The sequence below is a fragment of the Hippopotamus amphibius genome, chromosome 8, assembly GCF_030028045.1.
Source record: "Hippopotamus amphibius kiboko isolate mHipAmp2 chromosome 8, mHipAmp2.hap2, whole genome shotgun sequence".
NCBI lineage: Eukaryota > Metazoa > Chordata > Mammalia > Artiodactyla > Hippopotamidae > Hippopotamus > Hippopotamus amphibius.
In genome coordinates, this window is record NC_080193.1 from 100,318,505 (window position 1) to 100,342,554 (window position 24,050).

The window sequence follows — 24,050 nt, forward strand, 5'->3', positions numbered from 1 at the left end:
GCTCGAAAGAGGTGGAAGACTTAGCTACTACCATGTATTCATTCCCACAAAGAAAATGTGTATATACATCTGAATGGAGAAAACACATCAATGATGGAAAATAAAACAATGAACAATTCAGGACAGTATTCTGTAAAATAAAACATTAACATAGTTACCATTGGAGATCCTTACGTGTCGGTGAGGATGATGGGAAGGAGGAGAAGGAAATAGTGATGAGGATGATAATTTCTACCATTTCCTAGATACATATTACTTGTGAGGTATATGGATCGTCTCAAATACTTTCTCAGTAAAGTATTTAACCAAAGTGAAACAAAGAGACTGTCAAAAGTTGGTCTCTCAGTCCCATTTACAGTTGAGGATACTGAGCTTTAAAGAGATTAACTATTCAAGGCTGTGTCGTTCTAATAATTGGCAAATCCAGGATTTAAATCCAGTTTCCAATTGGTTCCAAAGTCCATACTCTCCCCACACTTCACAATGCCAACATAGTAAATAGTTAATGAGACTAACACGTGATTAAACAACCATGGGGAAACATTTTTATTAGCATTTCTAGAAACACTGAGGAAAAAAATGTAAATTCTTATTTATGTGATGTTCCAAACAGATTGCAGAAAATTAAGAAATGCTTTCTAGACATGGACTACAAGGTGTTTTTACAGGAGCAACAGAAGCTCATTTCTGTTTGCAGAAAGGTCTAGTAGTCCACTGTTCCGTGTAAAAGCACACAAAGAATGGGGTTGGAATAATCCCCCAAATTCCACCAGGACTCCCTAATTCGTCCTGAATGGTGTTTTACAGTACTGAAGGTTAACTCTCCAAGGTTCCATTGTAGCAGTTTTGAATTTTTGGAGATTCACAATCACCTGACTTTCCTTAAAAGTATTCTAAGTCAGTGACTAGAGGAAGAGTACGATTCTGAAGTTCTAATAAGCTTGCAGATGATGCCATGATGTCCACAACATATACTTTGAGTAGCAAGATTCTAAACCTAAGTCATAACGTTGAAAGCTCCTGCAACAGGACCCCTAGTTTGAAGCCCATAGTATCAACCGGTAGCCTTCAATGTGGATGTTTTGTCAAAGAGTCTGACTACCAATGCATTAAGCAATCCTTTGTGAGGAATGAAGGAAGAAAAGGTAAATAAAAGAGACAAGCCTACAGATAAATGTTTTGTAAAATCAGCCATTTGCCAAAAAACAAATCAATCCGGTGGTAAAGTGACTACTGATATTTCTAGATTACCCAATATTATGCTAAATTTTAGAAGGATTATAAAAGGATTATCAGTCTGTTGTCCTCTTGGAAGATGTAATCTAGAAGAAATATTTAAAGCCATTTAGCACTAAATTTAACGATAATGACTGCGTACAATGGGATGAAAGTATCTGCTGGTAACAAAGATTTCTCAGTGGATTCTCACTTCCAGAAAACAGAGGAATGGTACAGATTTTTAAACATGGGGAATTCACAAAATTGCTCTTCTTGAATATGCAAAGTTTTGAAATTAAAATCAACCCCAGCCCTTGTATTCCAAAGGCAGTGAAAGTTCGTTCACAGCTTCATGCTTCAGTGCAGCTGAGGCCTTGCTCCATCCCTTGCTAAAGTAAAAAGGAAGCATGCATATATATCCAAGTATACCTAAGAAAGTGTTTTTGCTGCCTGATAGCAGAATGTGTCTCAGACATGCTTCGGTCGAGGCTGTCAGCTATCTACCAGGCCCTCTAAAGAATGACACAACCACAGTATAAAACCAATTCTTGGTACCTGAGTCTAGCTTTGCCCCTCCTACCACACTCAAGATTTAAGACAGTGCAAAAGCATCCCTTATCACTCTGGGAGAGGAAGACTGATGCCTAGCTAATAACTGATGACCACCCATGGGATCAGGACTCTGGGCTCCTGATTACAAACTCATTCTCTCTCTGAACTGTCCACCCCACTGCCACCACCTCAGACTAGGCTCCAATGTGAACCATGCACAGGGCCTCAGATCTTCTTGCATTAGCCTAGTCTGGTATCCACCAAAAATTTGCCTTTGAAAGAAGCCCAGTTAGCAACAGCATGTCACTGTTGGGGACCATCTACCAAATCCAAGAGATGTTATTTTTCAGATTGAGATATGAGTTAAAATAACTCATTTCCCCAGCCACTGAAAATGACAATGTTGAGTCATTCATAACAAAAAGGAAAAAAAAAAAAAAAACTTATATCTTCCTAGTTGTTTTTGAAATTTATTAAGCAAAATTCCATATGTTAGGTTACATTATCAATGTATAACTAAAGTTATACATAAAATAAACAGCTTCTTGTTGAAGAAATAACTGCCAATAAAGGTTTACCAACTTATAGATGTTGAGCTCTGTTAATCTACTCTGCATTCAACCCCACCCCCCAAAACAAAACTATGCATTCAAAAAGATATTTTACATAGACACAGATTAAAAAAACAAAAAGAAGGAAAAGAAAAAATTAAGTAGCTAAAGATAACATCTGATAGGGTCGAGTTTTTCTAAAGCAGACCTCAAGAAAATACTTGCCTCTACTTAACTATGAGGGAAACGTGAATTGTTTTCAGTGGTGTGAAATTACTTTGTCAAGATGGAAGAAATTTCATAGAAATTTCCTAACCTCACACTACAGATAATTCCAAAGATTTTGCTTCCAAAGTTTCTCTGGCTTATTTTTTTCTTAATGAAATATGATAAAATATTAATTCAAGATGCCAAGAGACATACACAAACAGAAACATTGCAGCACGTTTGTTCTAATATAATTGCAGGATGTTGGCTCCTCTCCTAGATAATTATTGCATTAGTAAGCTAGGGCTCCCTATAGGATTATGCAATTTTTTAAAGTAGTTAGACCAGATATCCTGTCCATGGGAAAGTCATTTTTGTATAGCCCCACATCAGCTGTACGTTTCTGGGAGATCACAAGGCTTTTGCATACTCTGCTATGTCCCAAACCACTATGTATATGGAACCTGCAGGCAACCAGCCAAAGATAGAGATGGAGGACAGCTGATAACTCCAACAAGCTAAATGATGTTAAACCTCAAACAATCCTCCACCTTTCTCAAAGAACACTGACAGCAAACCTTTTCTTGGGCTTTGACAGCCCCTTTGAAAACAGTGAGGAGTATCTTTCAGAAAGGGGGTCATTTTATAGAGCAATATCCCACATATCTGAAGTTGGCAGTCTGGAAAAGAAAATCAGGGATCCAATCTATTCCTTTTGAGAAGCACAATCCAGGTACATCAAAGAAATGAATCCTTTAGAACAGTCACATCACGTCTGATCAATATAAAAGGATGCTTAACTATTTCACACTTAATAAAACAAAGTGAAAAGAATCTCGCTTTTCTTTCCCACTGAAATTCTACTAATCATCAGTTAAGAGTCCATTTAAGTCTGTGTACAGTCTGGCACCTGGCTTTTGTTGGCCAATCAATCCAGCACTGGCAAAAAAGAATATGCCCAGTGAAATCCAGGCTCCGTAAACGTAATTTCAGAATCAAGTTATGAGCTATAAGTACAAAAATTGATTAAGCACATGTAAGTATACAAGCCAAACCACCACCAACCCCAGACTTTTAATGCTGATAAGAGACAATCTGTAATAGCTTTACAAATGATGTGGCACGTGAGCAACCAAGAGTTATTTTAGAATCTTACACTACCTTACAACCCATTAAGGCATTTGGTTCCCAAGATAATAACACTGTGGCCTAGATTCCTATAAATGATCTATTTTTGCATTGGTTTCCTCCATGAATGTTACACTGCTGCAGAATCTAAGTAGCCTTAGAGCTGACCATGCATTACAAGATACACAGAGAGGGAGGTGATTTGGCCAGTGTCACAGAATATGAGTTGGGATGAGGATAAACACCATACCCTGGTTACCTGTACTCACATACATGAGCTCTCTAACATGGCTTAGGTCACACCTTCAAGTCTCACTTTATTATTTCAGAATCATAAATCCAACAGCTGAAACGTGACCTAAGAAGTTGTCTCACCCCAAGCACTTAAAACAACTATTCCTTGTTGGTTGCCCTGTCACAGTCCCTGCTTGGACTACTATCTGAGATGTAGAAACAGGGAGCTTCAGGAACCATGCAAGCATCCAGTAACAAAAATGAGTTAACTTCTTTCACATTTGCAATTTAAAAAAACCCAACGGTCACCATTATAGAATGCTGCCAGAGATCAACTCTTCAAGTACCTTTCCTACAGAACAACTATAATCGAACCATTCTGAAGTGATGACAATTACAGCAGTCAAACATTTATAACATACATCTTTCCATATCCCAAATAGCTAAGGGCATCTAAAGTAATCAACAATTACAGCTTTCTGCTTTAACTACTGAATCTTCAGTAAAGAAAAAGAAAAAAAAAAAAAAAAAAAACCATTGTCAATCTTGTAAACCTAAATAACTGCTGTATGCTTCATTTCTTTCTTCCTGCATAGCATTCCTATAATTTACAATTTTCTAAAAAAAGACATCACTAATAATCACATACATCCTGTCAAAGCTAGCAATAAAAAGTTCTGCTGTTAATCCTGATATACAATAGAGCAAGACTCACTTCACAATCACCCTTGATGTGGCTCTTCAAAAGAAATAAAACTAAATTCATATATATCTGTGCGTGTAACAGTAAACAGGAAACACTCACAAACATATATCATATACATATCAAAAATGAAAAGATACTTGGGCAATTTATGACCCTTAGAAAAGTTGTGTTTTTATTTTAAGGGGCATACATATGTTACTAATAGTTTATGCTTTTTATTCCAGCTTATTGAGATATAATTGACAAAAATTGTATATAGTTAAAGTGTACAATGTGATGATTTGATATCCCTACACACTGTGAAACAATGACCACAATGGAGCTAATCAGCCCATCCATCATCCCACCTCACATAGTTACCTTTTGGGGAGGCACAGAAGGTGAGAATATATAAGCTCTACTCTTTTAGCAAATTTCCAGGATACAATACACTATTTTTAACTATAATCACCGTATGTGCACTGGACCCCCAGAACTTTTGCACTTTATAACTGAAACTTTGTACCCCTGAACCCCATCTCCTCTTTTCCCAACCCCCAGACCCTGGCAACCATCATTCTACACCCTGCTTCTGTGAGTTCAACTCTTTTATATTCCACATATGTGACCATGCAATATTTGTCTGTATCTGGCTTACTTCATATAGCATAATGTTTCCAAGTTCATCCATCTTGTCGCAAGTGGCAGGACTTCCGTCTTTTTTATGGATGAGTAATACTCCCTTGTGTCTAAAGTACACATGCACATACATATGTATACATACAAAATATACACACACACACATATATACACACACATATATACCATGTTCTCTTTATTCATCTGTCAGTGGACATTTAGGTTGGTTCCGTATCTTGGCTACTATGAACAGTGCAGCAGAGAACATGTGAGTACAGATGTCCCTGAGATACTGCTTTCATTTCCTTTGGACAAATACTCAGAAGTGGGACCACTGGATACTATGGTAGCTTTATTTTATTCTTTGAGGAACTTCCATTCTGTTTTCCATAATGACTGTACCAAATTGTATTCCCACCAACAGTGCACTAGGGTTCCCCTTTCTCCACACTCTCACCAACACTTGTCTTTTTGATAACAGCCATTCTAACAAGTGAAGTAATATCTTTATGTGGTTGAAATTGACAATTCCCTGATGATTAGTGATGTTGAGCATCTTTTCATGTACCTATTGGCCATTTGTATGTCTTCTTTGAAAAATACCTATTTAGGTCCTTTGCCAATTTTTCATTTCTTATTTTTTTTTACTATTGATTTTTATGAAGCCCTTATATATTTTGGATATCAAGTCCTTATCAAATAGATGGTTTACAAATATTTTCCCTCACTCTGTAGGTTGCCTTTTAATTTTGTTGACTAACAGTTTATTTTTATAAAAATCTGCTATTCTCTTATTTCAATATAAAATACAAACGTGCATGACTATAAATAAGTGTCAGGGAAAAATTTAGACCATACTTAGAAAAACAGAGAGACTCAATTTTAAATCAGACTGTATTTCAATAGTCCAAAACCATTGTTCTGCTTTCTATGTTTAACCAATTTTTTTCTACAATATGGGACAGTAACATGTCAATTAGCAAAGTCTAATAGGAATTTAAAGAATTTATATAATTACACACCTAGTTTTACTGCTTTGCCTAAGATCACTGTCACCTCCTATAAAATACTTTTCATTAAAAAAGGCAATTTCTTCAGTCCTTTGATGGGACATAATTAGCTTTTCTGACATATCAAAGTCACCTTGTAACACTAACTCTTTGCTGTAACACTGAAGCCAGGTGTGTTGTTACATGACTTTTTTCTTTACAGCACCAACAGAACTGTTGACGGATGCCTCTGTAGTTTAATATCTGACAGTAGGTGCAAGTAAATAACATTTTTATTTTAAAAACTATAATATATAGTGATAATGAACAACAGAGGCAGCTTTTTCATTTACAACCTGTCTATAAATTTTGGCAGGAAATTGAAACTAATTTAATATGTTCAGTCTGAGGAAGTTACTTGGTTCTGAGAACACACAGTCATAGTTAAACTGCTGTAGCCAGAGTATTCTTTCTGAAAGGAACAAAACAATACTGCAGGGCATCTAACTGATGTTTCCAAACCAACACATGGTATTTGGCTGCAACTTGAGTAGAAACACAGAGTTCTGGTGTCTGCAAACGTACTGCAATTATTATCAGTACTAAATAAATCTTAATTTGCTGGCCCTCGCTACTTACAAACATTACTGGTGTTTTTCCAGAAAGTTGTAAATTGAGCCCTCATAAAATACTGGCACCTTTGGTGATATTCTTTGGTAGACTGACAGAATTATATACTTCACTTTAAATAAACACACCATACAAAATTTCTATAGTGGAGTGCTTTCATTTACATAACCTCTATCTTCAAATTAAGGGCTTTTCAATCAAGACTACAGACCATGTAAGGCAGTGGCCGCTCCTGCTAAAATTTAATGCCTCAATAGAATTCAAAATTTAATAAGTGGACTTGATGAAAAACCACTCCAAGGAAGGAAGCAAGATTCTAAGTGTCTGGAAGTCACCAGGCCTGGAAAGAAGGATCCATGTGAACGTAATGGAACATCTCCCAGGGTAGAGGCAGAGAGGCAAATTGTTAAAAGAACTCAGATTAAGAAATCAAGATGCGGGACTTCCCTGGTGGCGCAGTGGTTAAGAATCCACCTGCCAAGGCAGGGGACATGGGTTCAAGCCCCGGTCCAGGAAGATCCCACATGCCACAGAGCAACAAAGCCCGTGTGCCACAACTACTGAGCCTGAGCTCTAAAGCCTGGAGTCACAACTACTGAAGGCCACATGCCTACAGCCCATGCTCCACAACAAGAGAAGCCACCACAATGAGAAGCCCACTCGCTGCAACTAGAAAAAGCCTGTGTGTAGCAACGAAGACCCAACGCAACCAATAAAATAAATAAACAAACCAATAAGTTTATTTAAAAAAAATACAACAAGATGTGTAGCTTTCCTTGCATGTTATCTGTTAGGGCTACATACCTGCCAAGGCCAAGGATAGCATGAGGTAACTACGACGTCTATATTTTTTGTAGAAAATCAAAATCCTTTAACTCAACCCAACAATTGTTTTGTCTATACAAACATATCTCCAGTTATACGATAGACAACAGTAAAAAAAATTGGTTTGCTCAGTAAAAGTGTGCGTTATAACCAACTTTAAGTTTTGTATTTAAACTAGATGCATCAATACACAGGTATTATCAAGCATTGACCAAGGTGAGGCTATTGCATTTGCAAAGGCAGTTCTGTAAATAAACCTCTGTATTATTACACTTTGAGACAAAATATTTAAGCCAAACAATATTTTTGATGCAGTTATTGAATACAGTTTTGTCCTTTTGTTCACCACTCAACTATAATCCACTGACGGAGGCAGAGTTGGATAGTGCTGCTTCCCCAGGCTCAGGCCAACATCTGTCAACTGGCATCAACTCTGAGTACAATGCCCTCTTCACCCCAGGTCCTCCAAAAGCTCTGGGAGAGGCCAGCGAAGGCGTGGTTCCAGAAAGCGAGCAAAGGCCCTGAAAGAGCTTTCAAGAAATCCTACTCTTACTCAACTAGCCCCCACAGGGACCCTAAAGGATTCCTCCTGTATAGTTGTGTCTCGTTCCTTCTTTGGCAGGGTCCTTTGTGAGCTATGAACAAACTAATGACAAGCTGTAAGATTTTTTAAGACCTTCTGAATCCTACCTTTAAAATTCTTAAAGCCCATTCCCTTTTTACATACTTACAAAGAGATGTGATGAACTTTTAAAATACCCAAAATGGATTAAGAGCTACTCTAAGAATAAAAATATCATCTGCATATGAATCATCAGATAAAAAATATTAAAGCACAAATACAGCCTCTCTCTCACTGTCCCTCTTTCAAGACATCCAACCAAACTCTCTTACCATGCAGCTCAACGCAGCCCCAAGGACCTGCAGCACGGGCACCGTGAGAGAAATTGTCAGAAATGCACAATCTCAGCCCTACTTCAGCCCTATCGAATCAGAACCTGCATTCTAAGAGATACTTAGGTGATGTGATTGCACATTCAAGTCTGAGAGCACTCCACCTAAAGATTTTCACAAGATGCTCTGCAAAGCAATTTGAAAAGATGAAACGGGAAGGAAATGTGCCATCTTCATGCTCAGTGTGGACAAAGCCAAGAGAGGTATTTACTAGGCATTGGATAAAGAACATACAAGATTATAAAATACATTTTAAAATACGTAGATTGGAAATGGGGAGTGACTACTCACTGGTGCAAGGTTTCTTTCTGAGGTAACGAATCGTCCTAAAATTAGCTTTGTGTGATGGATGCATAACTCTGTAAATACACTAAAAACCACTGAATAACACTTTCAGTGGGTGAAATTTATGGGATGTAAGTTATACCTCAGTAAAACTTAAAAACATAGATTAAACTTTTAAAATCACAATAGATCAAATAGCACTCATCATAAGGGAAATGTAAATTAAAAACACCACAAGATACCACTTCATGAAAACTAGAATAGCTAAGAAGAATGAACTGTAATATATCCATACAATTGAATATTATTCTGCAGTTAAAAAAGAGTCAACCACTGATGCGCACAACTCTACAGATGAGTTTCACCAACAGTATGTGGAATGACAGAAGCCAAACCCCACAGAGTGATTGTGTTGATATGAAGTTGCAGAACTATATTAGGGTGATAGAAACCGAAGCAGTGGTTGCCTCTGAGGATGGGGGAAGCTGACCAGAAAGAGGCACGTGGCAATTTATTGAAGTGATGGAAAAGTTCTACATTCTTTATTGAATATGTGGTTACACAAGTGATTACATTTGGTAAAAGTCATTGAACTGTTTACTCTGAATCTGTCTTTTTATTGTATGCTAATTATACTTCATTTTAATAAGAATAACAACAAAAAATCTTGCCCTGCTCCGTATCCATACATCCATGTTTTCTGGAGGCCCTTTTCAATCTGGGGAATGTAAATATTGTATTTGGGTTTCCCTTCTCCTCATCTTCAATGAGGTGAAGTTTCTACTAACGGTTCTTTATTCTTTTTAAACACCAAAACTTATTTATTCTAAATTTACTGTTTTTTCTATAATTCTTCACAAGTACCTACTTTCTGAAACACAATGTACATATTTCATCTCTTCCTGTGTAACATTTCAATCATCAAGAGCATCTATGAGAGTACTCTGCTATAATGCAAGGCTATCTTGAGAGGTATTTGTGGTAGAAGGGGCTATTTATTGTCCCTATAATGAGAGCTCCTACACTTTTAGCTTTGTCCTTATTCCTCTCTGCCTTACGTGTTTCCTATTAACCTGCCTCTTCTTCCACTGCCGGTACTACTATCTTTTCTTTTCCATATTTGCTTCTAGAATCATAATGTGGACTCAAGTGTGTTTTCTGCAGAGACATTCCACGATCCACCCACCTAATTTCATTTCTAGTCACTCTCTCACACAGCATCCTGGTTTTTGTCCTTTCTTACCACATTATAATTTTACATTGTTTTGGTTTTGTTTTATTTTTCCGACTGGTTTACTGTCTGTCTCCCATCAGAAGCAGACCTCATTAGTGTCACTTAGCACTCAGCAGCTTAAAGAGTGGCTGGCACAAAATACGTACTTAAGAAAGTGCTGTGGGTGGGGGTGGGGTATCTGGCTGGACAAATGAATAAAGAATGGCTGGGGAAAGCACTGACTTGAGAGCTGGATAGCTGAGGCTAAACATCGCACTGCAGTAAGCTGGATGGCTTCAGACCAAGGGTGTGGGCCCTGTGAGCTAGAGCTCCCTCCCTTGTTAAAATGGGACCATCCCTTAATATACCACAAATCACTGCTGTGAGGACAGAATGGCCTCCAAGCCTTCTTTAGGGAAAGAGGCTGATAATAAAGCCCAGTCACTGTGTGTAACACACTAACAAGTAGGTCTTGAAGAAGAGTCTGCCTGTAAAGAATATAAGCTTTAGTGCAATGCTTTTTTTGCATATTTTAGATGCTCAGGTCTTTCAGATGTAAGACCTCTATTTATTTATCTATTAATCCATTTTATTATTCAGATGTAAGACCTCTATATTTATCTATTAATCAATTTTATTATTCATTTATAATCTTATAATAATTGTTAATAATATATCTATTTATTGGTTATTTATTCAATAGCTAACTAGCCAGATTGGCAAAATACTCTTAGTGCTTATTAAAACCAAACCAAGAAAAACCCCAACGGCCTTTTAGAAACTGTTTGAAACACTGTTCACTCCCCTAGATTTGAAAAGCAAATAAAGACAGCCTATAGAGGGAGAATGAAGTTTAAGGAGATGCAATTCCCAGTAAGAGACTGAGACTAGTCTGCAAGTGACTTAAAAAACAAGACAAAGAAAGTGTAGAGTTCAAGTAAGTATTTGCCAAATTAGGTAAATGAAAATCATCCACACAATTACCCAAATATCTGAATAGCACAGAGCTAACACTCATCCAGTTAGAGAATTGCACAGAAGAATGTATTACAATCAGCTTCTCCAAGTCCTGGGCATATTCCTCAGGACTTAAACACACTGAATAACAAGTGGAGACAACAGCACAGCTGGCCCCACGGAGAACTGAGAGAAAAATAAAGCAACCACACACAAAATAGTAGCATTATTTTTTTTCTCCAAAGCATTCTGTAGGCATGGACAAGATGCACTGATGAGACTTTCTAAACCACCCTCAACACACGGAAACTAAACTCCCCAAGTCATTGATCTCTACATTCTAACCAAAACCTTTCAGACAAAACTTTTAATCCTTCTTGGTGAAATATTTTCCACACTCATATAATTATATATACCTATATTACACATGTTATGTATATAATTATATCTCTATCAATCACGTGTGCATATAAAATTTGGCAGATGAGTCCTGAAACAATTGCCGTATTTTCCTTTTTCTATCATTTCTATATTTTGTGGCTTTCTCAGAGAATTACATGCTTTTGGAAAAGAAAATGAATGTATTTTTAATGACAAAACATTTAATCTGGTTTTGAGTAGTAAGGGTAGGTATATCTGAAACATACATGTTTCTCTTTTTGTTTTGTTTTTAGGAGTTTTTATGGGGTTTTTTTTTTGTTTGTTTTTTAGCTGCTCAGTAATACTGGATAATTAGAGAACTGTGGGAATATCTGTTCATTTTAATGACAATGTTTTAAAAGTCCAGACTTTTTCTTCCACACTCTTTTAAGAGTAAAGGGGCAAGAGGCTTTAAAAATGGGCATTAGGCGCTGATTGTCACAAGTAGACCTGAAGAAGAGCCACTGGCCTGGTGTACACTTACAAAAGATCTCATAGCTCCACCTAGCTCCAGACTAGGGAATTCAGAGAGTAATAGAGAATTACAGCCAATAGGACTACAGAAACATAAAAGAGAAATCAGGAACAGTCAAAATGAACCTGTTATGCAAGCGCTGAGTTTATAAGTGCAGGAAGTTTGTCAATTAACACTGATTAAAAAGAATATTCATTAGGTAATTGACAGTTGATTTTCTAAATAAAGAAATCATTCATATCATTATTATTTACTCTTTTAGCACTTCAGTTTTTAAAAATAGAACAGATAAGTGAGAATGGATTAGAACTAAACTTTTGTTTCCCGTTGAAAATGTTCTCCTGTCTCACACATTGTTCTGAGTGTTCCAAATTCTGCCTTGAGATCAGGAAAACAAAGAGAAAACCACTTCCAAAGTTAAAACTGAAGGATAAATCAGGATGTGATGCAGAAATATGACATGATTAGTGGTTTTTTTAAAAAGTCTAAACAATAGATTCTGTTTTGAGTTGTTTATAGTCTACAATAAATCAAAAGGAAATTTACACAAAGCCTCCAAAAGGGGTTTATGTAAGAACATACTTACAATTCATGAACAATCTACAGATGTCTCTTTCATACAAAAACACAAAAATAAGCAGTCAGTAAAATAAAAAACAATTAATGAAAATCCAGCTAGGAAAATAACTTTGGTCCTAAAATTAAAGAAATACCAAGAATAACAATGTACTTGCAACGGAGAATTATCAAAGTAAATTCAAATCAAATCATACTACATCAAAACATACGGAGCTGGAGTTTGCATTCAATATCACAAAATTAAACAGCAGCATAATTCCTTAATTATGATGTTTTCATAAAATGTTTTCAAACATTTTTAAACGTTTTAATAATGGACAGGCAATTTCACATTTCTCTAAGTATCATTTATCACCAAGGAGCTCAAAACAAACAAAAATCCCTGAAACCAAAACAAATTGGTACTTAAGCCAATTTGACTACTCAGATTCCAAATAAAATATTCAAGAGACACAGAGGAAATAGTCTGCATAATTCTGTACACTTCTTTCTTCACTTTAAAAACAAACTCACTGTTTATTTTGATCCCATTGAAGTGCAACAAAATTTCCAAATTAATTTTATACATCATTATATAAGAGTATATAATTGTTCATTATTCCTGCAAACTCAGCATGAGTGTATGTCTTCCAATTTTTAGCAATATGATGAGATGACCCTAATCAGCTAGGACAGCTCTGGCCTCTAAAATCGATATTAAGTGGGTCAGTGCTTCCAGGTAAGTTCCTATTGGAGCTGCTCACAGAACCACGTAAACATCTAGATACAATACCATGGGGACACGTATGATTTCCACGTGAATATTTTCCACTCTCCCCTAAGCTTTAATTCCATTGATGTGTTTCTTACACTTAGCAGATAAGTAACATGAGTATTTGGTAAAAATTACCTTTGGGGAGCATATATGGATGGATATATTTAATTTCACTTCTGAGTGGTAGCATCTCTGCTATACTTGACTAGTTTTTCTGGTTCTAGTCAGCCACTAAACTCATTTATTTTTCAAATCTATTTTTTTCCAGTTTATTTTCTATGCTACCACCCAGGGTCACACTTTCATTAACTCAAGGCTAGATTACCTCAGCAGTCTCCAAACTGGCTTTACCAAACCACCAGTATTCTCACTCTCAGTTCCAGCTAGTACGTATATTCTTGGTTAATCCCGATAGTCTTCAGAACTGACATTTGTTCAACAATGTAAAAATGCTCCCATCGCAAGCGTGTGACACCCTATTTTGTAGGCCTGGCATTCACGTTTCTCCCAGAGTCTCTTATTGTCTCCCCATCACTGGTCCTGTCCTTCAGCCTCGATCAGCGGCTCTCTGTCCCTGCTGTAGCTGAAGTGTATTCTTTGCCTGGAATGGCCTCTTCATTTCTACTCACCAATCGAGACTCTCCCTGCCCTTCAAAGTCATTTCAATCCTCCTTTCACAATGACATTTTTCCATGAAGGCCCCACCCCAGCATATTATCTTGTTCTTCAAAATCCCCACAGCATTTCTCTATATTACTCACCAGCCCCTTAATAACGATTTACAAGCCCTGTCATTTGTGTGTGTGACTTCTCTCTCTTCCTGGAATACAGACCCTTCAAGACAGAAATCCTAGCTCTATTATTACTGATGTCATCACCCTGACTCACTCACAGGCAGTGTTAAATAATAAGTCCATAGTTTTTGGATATAAACAAACTGGCTGTGTGACCTTCATTTTCCTCATCTAGGATGTGGAGACAAGGCTACCTGTCTTCTCCTTACTGGAAGGATTAAATCCAGCACAAACTACAGCTTTGTTTACAATGAATCAGTCCCTCCCTTTGCCTGCAGTGCCAAAACCTAGCAGGCTAACAGTGCAGACATTTGGTGGGTACACTTAGAAACATGCCAATTAATTAAGTAATACAATTTTTTTAAGTTCAGCAAGGGATACTCTGAATTACAGTTACAGTAAGAGGTGTGTTGGTAGTTATCCAATTAATTGTCACGCTTTAGCACTGTATTTGGCTGGGAGCCTGACAGCATACTTAGGTTTACTTGCCTCTCAAACTAAGGGGACTTTCTCTGCCACCTGATTGAAAGTGCTCATTTGAGGCCCTTGGAAAGCAGAGCCAGAGCAAGAGAGAGAGAAAGGGGTTATTCATGTAAAACAAAAGCCTCATTTTACCAGTGTGCCCAGGTAGGTGTGGAAACTGCTGGGAAGGGTTAGCAGTGACTTCTGCAAACCCCTTTCCTATTAGTTGTAGCCCTGACAGAAAACACCATGCTGCCCAATGACTAAAAGAACAGAAAACACGGAGCCAATTGGATATTATTCATCTAGAGCCATTATGGAGAAACGAGCATTTTGACACTTAAGCATGAACTAAATACTAAAAATACCACACATGCCTCTTTAAAAATTAATTCCAAAATACTTGAGGAGCAAGGGAAGGGAGCACAAAGACGTTAAAGGCAGAAAAAGACTGAATACCCATCTAGTTTTGTTTTCTCTTACCATTTTCAGTGTTCTTTGATCCCAGAAAAGAAAAATGTTAATCACCTCCATGTCTCAGTCCCATGTTATAAGAATGAATAAAAAGAATCATAGCCAACAAAAGCTGTCTGCATTAAAAGAATCTCATACTGCATCAAAGAAGTCATCAGAATATTTTGTTTTCATAGGTTTCTATGTATTTCTAAATATAGTCTCTCTAAAGAAAAATTCAGTCCAAGGCTCAATTTTATATTTGACCAAAAATAGAAATTACCCCTGACCTAACAAGCTAAATATGTACATACGTATGTATTTCTTTTTACTTGAAGGATGTTTAGAGGAATCTTTATCTTAGAAAGCTCAGAAGTACAATCATACCTTTAATTCAGCATTTCTCAAATTTTGGTTATGAATCACTCACGTCAAAATCTCCTGGGGTGAGCTGGGGGAGCCAATAAACACTCCTGGGCCCCAACCCCAAATTTTTAAATGAAAAATTTTTTTAACATTTTCCCCAACCGGGCTTCCACCCAGAAGTTTGAAAAATAATGAAATGAACTGAAGAGACAGAAAAGACTCATGTCTAATGGTGGTATAGAGTCCCAAACAAATCATATCATACAATGCCTCCTCACTTTCACAAACCATATTTGATCACTGTGAAAAGCAGATTATTGGTCAAAATAAAAGGCTTTAGGAGGAAAAAAAAATACATCAACATCAGCAGCCTAAAAAGTATGCATCACAGTGGTCAGATACAGATAATATCTCATTATATCTTTCTAGCAGTGATTTTCATATTTTGTAGATAGGTGTATGGGCAGATACATAGTCTGATTCTCTGTTGTTGGCTGTTAAATACTACCTGGCAACCTGCGGTCACATCCTCTTTCTACCTAATCGTCATTGTGTGCAATTTCCACCATAAATGCACGGTCTCAACCTGCACCATGCAACCCATCCTAACTCAGCAGATTAAGAAACACTAAATTACCAATTGAGTACACTCTATCCACATCCTGTATAAATCCAAAATATTTCTAATAAAGTAGTATTAACATTAAATTCAATAAAAGCACAAGTCCTCCCAACAATTTGTTAAAGTAACAGCTTTGTCAGGGTATTCTGAAGCTAAACTCAGGACTTCGGGGTCCCCCTCATACAAAATATTGGTGGGTAGTGGTGGGGGAAATATTGGATGATATCTGATTTCTAAGAGTATTCTAGGTTTAAAATTCTATGACTCTAGCATGACCATAGATAATTTTTAAACCTTATATATTACATTCTGCATCCTTTTTCCACAGCGCCATCCTTTACAGGCACTAAAACTGTATGTAAATCACTTAATCCCTATAAATCTCAGTTCTCCCATTTATAAAATGAAGATAATAACGGTGCTAATATTAACCTAGTGGAATGATCGTGAAGGTTAAATGAAATAAAGGTCTTAAAGCACGAGCAGTATCTTTGGCTCACTGTATATATTCAAATAATTTTATTTATAGTTTTATTTAAATGTTTCTCAACAAAATATGTCAGATTCACTAGCAGCTAAACACAGTCCCTTTACTTTTATGAAGTTCAGTTGCGCCAACAGAGAGGGTTAAGAAATAACTTGCCTGAGTAGAGACCCATGTGATGTCCTTCACGTAATCCCATCACCACCCAGGAGTGAGTGACATTTGGAGACGGTTTCCACATTACTCCTGCTTTAACCAGAATGACACCTAAGATGTTTTCTCTCTGGGAGCACTCATCCCTTTAAGGCCCAACTCCATCTCCCTAAAACCTGTTCCACAAGGATGCCCTGCCAGTCCAAGATGCTCCTTCTTCTCAGATGCTTTTGATAGTAGAGCATTTGGGTTAGTCAGTTTCAACATCTCAGACACCTCCAGTCTGCCTCATAGCACCAGCTGAAGATCAACAGAGTAGTGCTGGGATTTTCTTTTCTCCCCCTACTCCCTTTTTTTTTTTTTTCTAAACAACCAAATAACACCCGTTCAAAACAGACAAACGTCTGCTAAATACATCCCTGGAAACTGAAAGAAGCTATGTGAAACGAAGTGGCTAAATGTATAAAATGGTCAGGGATTTCTCTTTCATTACTATTACCAAATTTCACAATTAAAAAGTCAATAGGGGTATAATATTTATTGAGGGGACACGAAGCACATGGAACAATGCTCAAAGGTGCATTTTAAAGATCTGCAAACACATTAAGGGAGCCAAAGTTATAAGATAATAAAAATACTATTACAGCCCATTAAGCATGTTGTAATGGTGCTTAGGGATGATGCAGTCATGTTTTGCAAAAAGTTATTTTCACCCATCTCCCTGAGAGGAAATTCAGTGCAATCCAGATATTCTCAGACAGGAAGATATACAAATATTTCCAGATACTAGAGAAATGTACTTCACCTCCAATGCAGACCTCAAGCACTAATTTGAGTGTTGAGGGTACGCAGGACTACAATAAACCAGAAAGGAGGATCAAACTGAAAAGTGGTTTTCTTTCTTTCTTTTTTAATACTTAAACCACTCCAATTTGTCAGGGTCAAAAATTCAAAATTAATTAGATCAAAGGTTCAGGTTTTCAATATTTTGCATTTGTTGCTTCTGAAAAATAAACACGTCCTTTACCACAGCACTGTTTTGACAAGGACAAATCTTTTATGATAGATACAACAGCAGAAACGATCATACTCCTGAATTGACTGTCCATAGAGGGATTCGCAATGTTTCTATTTTCACCCCATACACAACTCAGTGTAGAACGTCATCTAAAATCCGCATCACTACTAACGGTGGCTGTTGTACTCTTTTTTTCATTGCCCCACCTCCAGCAACGAGAACAGGGCTGGCACCTGATAAATAGGTGATCCATAACTTTTTAATATGTTAATTATTGAATAATTACCCATGTGTATGTTGACGCATAGATGGAGGTATGAACATATGAATATGCGTATACACACAGAAATGGGGCTTGGGAAATCTAAGCAGAGGGAAGAGAGCGCATATGTTTTAAGTACCATCTAGGCGCCCAGCTCTTAGTGTTTTCCTTACATAGTTTCACTTAACCTTCACATTAACACACACAGTAACCAAAAACTCAGAGAACGAGCCCTTCACAGTAGCTCACAGAGTAACCAAAAGCTCACAGAAAATAAGGAGTCAGAATATATAGCAATCAGAGCCATAAATTAATAAATGGTGCAAATAATCTTTGAATTCCCTGAATCTATTTGACTCAGTGCTCCACCAGGATACATCTTGGGGTTCACTCTTCCTCCCATGCTACAAGTAATGATCAATTAAGAGCAAAATTAAGTAACATAGCAAAATACTAGAAATACTGGGCATCTGGAGGAACCAATGTGCTATATATGACATCATGATGATCTGGTACAGCCCTCACTAACCATCCATGATAAGAAGGAGTGGGGAGACCTGATCTCTGGCCACAGGCAGAATCTGTCTAGAAACAAAAGGGCTTCATGCTGGTCAAGATATCTGGTGTCATTTAATTCTCATGATAACTAAGGTTCAAAGATTAAGGAACAAGAGCGTGGGGACTTACAGCTCACAGCAGTGGAATTAGATTCCCTGTATCTGACTCTCACCACTCTAACACACTAATATTGGGACTCACTCTCTTTCCACCTACATCAGTGATTCTCAATCAGTGGCAAAGTCTGGTAACATTTTTTTATTGACACATTGGGAGAGTTCTACTGGCATCTAGTGGGTAGAGGCCAGGAATCTGCCAAACATCACACAATGTACAGGACAGCTCCCTCACCAAGAAGACTTATCTGCCCTAAATTCTGACATATATAATCGATATCCAAAGCACTCAATTCGCTCATATATGTGTCCACTATGTGCCAGATACTGCTCTAAGGACCAGGAAATAATGGTAAGCAAATGAGACAATGTCCCCTGTCTGAGACTTTACATTCAAAAATATGAGATAGACCTTAAGGATGGGCAAGGATGGAAGCACGACGACTCTGGTGTATAAACAGCTGTCCAGGAAAAGACAGTGACTTTCAGATACTGAAAAGCAGAAGTGTAAAGATAGAACAGGAAGCAGCCTATTTGCTATCAAAAGATTTCCCTGGTGAAGCATTATCAAAATGAATGGAGCACCCCATGGAAAAATCAAATCACAGATGACAGCTTAAATGAAAATAATCCACTTAAAATTTCTTTTGAACTGTAAACAGTAGGGATTGGCAAAGTTTGTAATAATGAAGCCCTTGTTCAACTTCAATTTTTATAAAATTTAACTCTGCACTTGTGGTAGATGTGTTCTGAAAAGGTTTTGCTTAATGTGAAAATCTGTACATGTGGGAAAAGCCAATGATTGTTTGGAGGATATTGCCTTCTTTTGTCACAAGCTACTAAGTTCTCTTTGAGGCACTACAAATTCCACATATGTCAACACCATACTAACTCCAAGGTACCTTTCTATACCTACTGCCAGTGGGCCATCTCAACTTTCAGTTATTTGGAACCCAGAATATATATTCCCAGAGAAACAATATTGTGCTGTAAACAATGGTTAAAATTTGTCTAACTCAAACTACATCTATATTAAAATACCAAAGTTAACATTTTCAAACATTTTTTCTAGGGAAAAACATTGAACATTCCAGTTCCTAATGCCCAATGACTGATAATGAGAATTAGGAGAATAGGCCAGCCTTGCTGTATGGTAAGCAGTGGGGGGTAAGAATCTTTACTAGTGTGAGGAAGAGATGGAAGGACAGGGACCCAAGTGGTAAATGAAGTGCTGGGAGTCAAGTTATGGCTACAAATGTTCACATTAATTCATTCAACAAATATCTGGCTAGACGTTGGAGATGTAGTGATGAATAAGGCAGGCTCCATTTCTCTTCTCTCAGAATGTACAGAATTAAAACTTATCACAGTGGTAGAGGAAACTAGTGGTAAAAGGAAGGTGGGGAGGGGAGGGATGCTGTAGAGGTGAGACTCTGGTACCAGCACAGATGACAGTGTCCTAATAAGAGGTTCTTGGGTGAGCATCCTAATGAGAGGTTCCTTTTCTAGGAGCAAACGAACAGGAATCATGAATTTAAAATTTAAAAATCATCAGTCATTTGATACGGTAAAAACCTTACAGATTTTATCCTGCTGAATCAACTCATTTCACAGAGGAGGAAACCAGCATTAAAATGCAAAGGAGTCTAGTTGTAAATCTGCAGTAAGATATGAAATGTGTGATAATCAAACATGTATTAGTGTATGCTTTCTGCATCTTACTTTCTTTTTCATGGCCTCTAAATAGTCAATCCCAATTCTCTCCGCTTTTTATAAGTTGCACCCTGGAGTGTCAAGACAGGCTTCAGCAATTCATAAAAGGAGAAAGGACCCATTTATTTAAAAGCCAACTCCTTTAATTGATAGGTGAGAAAACAGAGGTCTAGGGAGATAGAGTAATGCGGCCTGCCTAAGACTAAGGCAGAATGAGGGCTGTCTGGCTTGGGTGACCTAGCACTTTCCATTATAGCATCACTGCCACTGTCATTATCAAAAACGTGGATGACGAGGAAATAACAATTATCTATGGGAAGGAGATATCATTTGTAGACTATGAAGGCATACTCCTCCAAGCAAAGATTTCAAATACAATTTCCAATTTATAGAAACTACTTATAGGTTAAAAATCATAGATAATTTAAACTCTCTTTAAGTATGGAACACAAGTTTCTAAATTAGCAAATTTTTCAGAAAATTGTCTGTCCCTTAAGTGCCAAAAAATTGACCATATTTGAGAAATTTCTTTTAAGTGTCTTCATTACAGACTATTGAAATAGGTTTTGTTCCCTGAATTACTGAAGGCATCCTTCCTTTTTTTAGTAAACTGAGTAGTTTTTATGGGTTCTCCCTCATGTTAAACTGAGGCTGTGCCTTCATTTCCCCGTGCTTCCCTCCTGAAAGCCTCGAATTCCAATCAGATGCCTCTCACCTTCCATGCACTGAGAAATCAGACCACAAAGACTAACAGAATACTGTGTAAGGTAAAATCTCTAAGAGGGCTTCTAAAAGGTAAATAATCATTAGGACAGTAATTTTATTGGCTTAGAGGCATCTTGGATGACATCATTCGAAATCTATCTTACTTATCTCTTTTGATCTCAGTTCAGTAGCACTTTCAATTATGTCCAGAATCTCAGCAGTTTTCTGAATAATTGAGATACTAAAAGTTTAAACTTCAGTGAGCTAGGGAGAAATAATTGTTAGAAATACATGGAACTGGTTCTTCTATTCCTAGCAACGTTTCCATTTAACATTTGATTTTAAAATATTCCTAAATATTTTTTTTCTTAATACTGGTGTAGATATATGAAAATAGTATTGTTTTAGAACAGCCAAGTTATATATTTCAGTTTAAAGTGCTGCTTGTGGATGAAAGTTATTAGGTAAAAGTAACCTGAATTCATTAATTCTGGAAACACAATAGTTAACAAGAGGCATATGAGGAAGAGACATTAGGTAGCAATAGGTGGAAAAGCTACAAATGAAATATTGTAGCAGCCCCAATGACATCATTAGGAACTAAATGCCTATTTGTTACAGGTGGCTTTCCAGGCCCCAGAAAACAAATGTGATACATGTGGTAATGACTATAACCCCCAAAGTAATTCAGTGACACAATTACGTACACCCTTTGCTGATAAAACTCTAAGTCCATACGTCTTGTTAGCCCAGCCTGACTTCACATTATTTCAGCACGCTAAACATGGCCGAAGGGCAGCGGACGCTGACAAACGAGAACCCCTCCTAATCCCTACAAGGTACAACGCCAATTTTACTACACAATATGAAGCCAGGGAAATGGGAGTCACCAATAAAACATTTTTAAAACCTTATAAAAAGGCAACATGGATTACACTTTTTATAAAGTTCTGAAGATATATCTTTTAAGTAATAAAAACAGAATGTGTCCCAATGTTCATTCAGCATAGTTGGTCTATCTGATCTCTAAAGGTTCTTCCATATGAAAGTATATTCAAATCACACCAGAGGGAACACACTTTGTGAAACTTAATAACCACTCTTTGCTTTCCTTGCAGTTAACAATTGAATATCTTTTGTCAGTCTCCATTCTGCCAAAACGTTTTCTGTATACAAGCTGGCAACATTGGGGAAGTTGTCTTCTTCTTTCTTTCCAGCTCTTCACATTGGTAGCCAAAAGTGTCTTTGTTGCTCAAATAGTCCACGCCATCTGCCAGCAGTTTCTCCATCCTGCCGTACCATCTGCCAGCCTCTCTGCTTCTGAGTCCAGGCCGTGTTGCCTGCATGCTTTTCAAATGGCTCTTTCACCAGAAGAGAAAGAAAGAGCAAACCAGCACCTTTCTAGTTTAACCACTCTTGGTAATCATCCCAGCACTGTTCTCTAACCCCCTGGTTCTTAAGTGGACAAAAAGCTCAACAATTGGAATGGAAACACTTTCCTTTGATTTTTTTTTCCTCCCCTCTTGCAATAAAGAATTAGACAGCTATGGTACATTAACAGAATCAGTCATTAACACAACAAATTTTTATGGCTATATTCCCTTTTTGTTTGTATAAGGTATTCTTAATTATACAGAATTATTCTTCGGATAATGAAGTACAGAGGGAAAACAATCCCTATTCCTATAGTTAATCCTGATTATTTTAAAAGCAACTTCTGGTAGAAATTAATAATTCAGTCCAGTGTTATTAACAATATAATGTTAACTTTATGCTGCACTGCACTGTTCTTCATTCTAATCTACTTAAAATTCCTGACTTTAAAGTAGAAACAACAAGGGCCGCATAACAGTCTCTTAACAAGGTTAAGCCTAGAGAGTGCCATTAATATCCTCCCTAAGGCTACCAGGAAATTCCTTAAAGCAAGAGGGCTTCAGGCTTTGCTGTGGATTACACTCAAGAGGTTTTCTTTCTAGATTTGTTACTGCTGAGAATTTATCTAATGTCTCCATCACTGCTCAGGCTTCAGAGGAAGGCCCTGTTCATTCCCCATCACTTATCAGAATCCCAGGATAACTCAACTACCATGAAATTTGGAAGCCTTTGCTATTCCAGTAACAAAATTAAATTAGCATTTAAGTGAATGTCAGGAATCAAGTTCACTCTCATAAGAAATGATACCATCCTTCTCAAATGTCGGAAAATGTATATATCTTAAACCACAACATGTGAGGTTTCCCAATCTTCACAAACAGATGCTAATGTTCTCCGTGGGCATGTCTCATCTTTATAAATGGTGGAGGGTACTCATTATATTAACCTTCACCTTAAAAAATATATATACATTTTAGCTTTGCAAAACACAGACCCTGATGTTAAGGCATACGGTTATTTTCATCGATTTCTTAAATTGTACCATGTTTTCTATACCTAAATGTGAGTGATAAAGAGTTCCTTGTTTTGATTTCCAAAATTTCTATTCACAGTTGAAGAGTACATATTAGTTACAGTTTAATACTTATGAATATCACTAAGTAAATTTTCACAATAGCTATCATTATTCATATTCTGACCACTTGAAAAAAAGTAAGGAATTAGTTACTAAATTCTGCTTTTAAATTTCACAAATAGTTTTTACCTTGAAGTATACCATTTTTAACAAAAATTCTATAAAAACAGTATTTTACATTTAAGATTTTACATGGCAATTTCACTGAAATTTTGGATTGGAAAAAGTTCCTAATGCTTTGTTTTCCTCAAAAACTCAGGCAAAACCATGTAGAATATCAGAAGCAAGGAATGATACATGATTTTGTGAAGCTTAAAAGCCATGTATGTTTTGAAAAGAACGTAAGATTGTTTTTAAAAATTCTAATTCAGATCAAAATTAATTTTCAGTCAAGGTGATTCTCTCTGGTACTTGAAACTGAAAGATTTTTACCACATGATGAAAATTAAGAGGTTAATAAGATGGGCTTAATAAATTTGATAAAGTGATTGATTAAATAGTTTCCTTAAGTTTAAAGTTACTAATATACTATTAGCTCCA

The 24,050-nt window shown here is 36.9% G+C and overlaps 1 protein-coding gene and 1 pseudogene across 3 annotated transcripts in view; one reads left to right on the plus strand and one right to left on the minus strand.

The window, feature by feature from the left end:
* Positions 1–24,050, minus strand: part of PARD3B (par-3 family cell polarity regulator beta) — a 977,181-nt gene that overhangs the window by 685,857 nt on the left and 267,274 nt on the right. The gene's annotated exons all lie outside the window — the stretch shown is intronic.
* The window catches only part of LOC130858365 (alpha-endosulfine-like), a 67,017-nt pseudogene continuing 60,922 nt past the window's right edge, over positions 17,956–24,050 (plus strand).